Here is a 3,987-nt window from a genome sequence, read left to right as displayed (position 1 = left end):
TTATATTAATAACTAATTTTAGTATACAAATAGTATAAAAATATATGTTTTATCCATGCTAAAAATTAATGACAATATATTTAGTGTTTTATATATTATATGTATTTTATAATATATTATATATAAATTACCAATACATATATGTCCTCACCATAGCTATCGTTTGGCCATACTCGTGTTCAAAGTTCAACCCTTAATATGTTAGCCGCCCCCCATCACTCTCCTTTCAACCACAATAATGACAATAGTATTTTCACCCTTTATTGTATTGATTATTTAGCACAACCTTAAGAAAAAATAGTAAGATGCATATGTACAATGTAGTGCTTCTCTTGTTTCTAATTAAATGTTTACTTTTAATTCATTTACTTGGATTAAAAATATTTTATTAAAATGTATTACAATATCTATTATATATTATTAAAATCAAAATTTTCAATTAATAGCATAACTGACGTCACATATTTTTAAAGATCAATTGATTACTAAACTTTTGAAATTAAAACTTTTTTTCTAAGAGGACTTTGTGTGTTAGCGCATCCGCTAGGAGAGGAATTATGAAATGCTCCTGGGTTAGAGAGTTTGTCTCCAAAGATTTAGCCGATGTCTGCGACAAAGCCAATTGTCAAAGGGTAGCAGAGAGACTGAACAAGAGATCAGAAGAGAGTGAGAGATCCCAAGGAGGTTGGGTCAGCGCGGAGAGCAGCATCTATATTTTTATTCATTGTTTATATTTTTTATTTTAATATCAAATCTAATATTTTTATTAATATTTTTTTATTTTATTATCTAAATTATATACCCACTATCAATTATATAATCGTGAATATTTCTTCAATTTATTAAAAAACCACAATTTTATTCTTTTCAAATTTATTTTACCTATTTTTTATTTCATAACTTATTTACAGTAAAAAATATATATATACTAAAAGAAAATATCATTTTTATATCAATTGCTCTTTTATTTTCGGTAATATCTTTATTTTCTTCTATTATTCTGTTCAGAAGAGTTTTTACTCTTCCATATTTAGGAATTATCTGAACAAAATTATAGAGAGTAGATTGGAGACACGATATTATTGTCATCTTCCTATTCCGAGTTTCTAATGTCCCGATGGTGGGGAGTGCTCCTACAAGGACTCCGACGCTGAAGTTAGCATGGGTCACAAAAGAAACTAAGTTAGAAATCATACCTTAGTGTATGTATTTGGAATAGTACATATATTACGAGGTTATGATGTTATGAGCTTCTCTTTTCATGAACTACTCTCATCATAAAATGTTTGATGTCTTATTGTGGTTTCCTTTTATATGATGCTCTTAGGTCTATATATAGTTATTGTTGTAACATTCTCCTTTAATAGTAGAATGATGGTTAAAATATAACAATTAATCTCATAAAATTGAGTTATCAGACATTAGAATGAGTTATGAGGAGTTAACGTTCTCTTTGTAACATATGGTTTGGAATCCCAAAGAATACTTAATCATCAAACTAGTTTCTTAAAACTTTTTATACTCTTGAACTCGGTTCTTAGTATTGGGCTTATAGAAATATTCTAGAACAGACCCTAAAATCTAGTATGTCTTTTTTTTCATATCTTAATCCAAATATCCCATCCTTTAAGGTGGAATAACTTTTTATTTTGCTTACTTTTCTTATAAAGTTTGAACTCTGACCATAACTTCTATCGCTAGTAAGTTATTACCCCGGTTTATGAGTTTGGGAATTAGATTTTTTAATCAAAGTTTACAAATTGTGATTCTAGGATCAAGAGTCATCATTTTCATTCCTTGAATGTCGAATAATTTTTTCTTGAATTTTTCTATTCGGTTTCATGGACTTCCCGTGGTGGGTACCCCACACTACAAGAAAATCGTCGGATATCGTCAGATTTATTGGCGGAATAAATTTGATGGTATAAACCTCATCGGTAATTATTTATCGGCAGATTTTTTCGTCCACAGCTAATTACCAACAAATTTAGCAGCGGATATAAACTTTTAATTGGCAAAATTCTGGAGCTTGTTACCGTCAAATTTTTTTCTGTTAAATTCGATAGTAATACATTATTTATTATTAATAATTAAATTAATAGTTATCGACATATTTAATCAATGACAAATCTAACGGTAAACTTAAATTTTAATTTTTTAAAAATTTTTTTAAAAATTCAATATATAATTTTAAATTTAGTTGGAGAAAAATATTTACAACATCACAAGAGTTGCAACAAAATCAACTGAGAATCTTCAGTGCATAGACTCTAATCAATAACATACATCTATCCACGTTAATAGATATAATCATATAATCCTATTGATCGAATATCAAATATGAAAATTAAAAAAGGGTTTGCTCCTTAAAATTCAAATAACATCTCTAACTCAAAAACTTAACAGTTCAAAGCATGCACAAATTCTGGCGTAACCTGTACAAATAGTTCAATACAATTTAGCATGATGTTATCAAATGGCAAACAAAAATCATATCATACTCAAACTTCTTCAACACTTTTATAACATAATGAAATTCATTACCATCATAGGAACATGCAATTTTTTATGACATTTCAAATATTTATATAAAACCATCATACACATAATAAAAACTAATATTCCAAGTTATAAAATCAGAAGGGTTAAAAATAGCATCGATACAAACACTTATTTCTTATCAATATATGGAATATCATTTCTGTCAGCTTTCTCGCATATAAATAAGAGTACTTCAAGATATAAGAAACAACATAAACATAAATAGAATTAAAATTAATGAATACATAGTGTAGTCATACAGGTACTCTATCAAAATACTTTTCTTGAGTAAATTTTTATAGTGGTCTTGGAGATTGACTTCGTGCACTAAAATCATCTCTGAGATTCCAATTGCATTAATTATGTCCCTGAGATTAGAAAAATTGCACAATAGTAGTCCCTGACCCGTTTTCCGTTAACGACGCGCTGACGTGGACATTTGGTGACACGTGTCACCTTATAGTTTAGCCACGTGTAACGGTATGATGATGTGTCGGTCAACGACACGTGGCATGTTGACGTGGATGAGTATGCCACGTGTCGTAATGCTATTTTGCCACGTGTCAGATTATGCCACGTGTTGCAATGCTATTTGTCCACGTGTTATCCACTATGTCATTGTTACATGTGCACCAAATTAGTTCCTTTACTTTGCATCAAATGACTCATTTTAGTCCGTGAAATTGAATGTCATGCACCAAATTAGTCCTTTCATTAGTTTTTTATCTTTTTTTTATAAATTTAAAATTCTCATTATATATTTAAATAAGCTAATTTTAATTTTATCTTTTCACAAGTTATTTAAATACAAGTGTTTTTATAAATATTTTTAAAATATTAGTTTTAATTATATAATTTTTTTCTATATTTAAAGTGTTGCTAAATAAATAAGTTACACTTTTTAAACAAGGATCATCATAAGAAGATATTTTTGGCATTTTCATGGGAGTAGTTGCCTAATAATATTCCTTAATACAATTTTTTTAATATTTAACACTTTAATAAATATTTTAGGAATACTTGATAAGGCACTTATTAACTAATATAAATTCATTATTCCCATCCATTTTAAAAATATCCGATTTTTCATATAATTAACTTCTCATTAAATTAATAAGATAGATTTATACTGTCGATTATAATAATTCATTTTATCTATAACTCAGGCCTAATTTGGGTAAAAAACTTAATTAAGTTATTTTTGAAAAAATAGCTTAAACAATAAATGCTCATATTAAAAGTAACTTATAAATAAGTTATTTTGTGTTTGGTTTTTTAGTTTTAAAAGTGCTTATTTAAAAAAAAATGATAAAAAAATTTTTATTACGAGAGAAGTAGTTTTTTTTAACTTCTTCATAAACACTAAAATAGCTTTTAGTTTTAGTTTTTTTTTTAAGAAATATATGTAGTCTATCTTATTTTTTTAATTGAATATGATTAAGCTGA

The sequence above is a fragment of the Arachis duranensis genome, chromosome 3 (assembly GCF_000817695.3).
Source record: "Arachis duranensis cultivar V14167 chromosome 3, aradu.V14167.gnm2.J7QH, whole genome shotgun sequence".
Lineage (NCBI taxonomy): Eukaryota > Viridiplantae > Streptophyta > Magnoliopsida > Fabales > Fabaceae > Arachis > Arachis duranensis.
The sequence above is the reverse complement of the archived record's forward strand: the minus strand, read 5'-3'. Positions refer to the sequence as shown.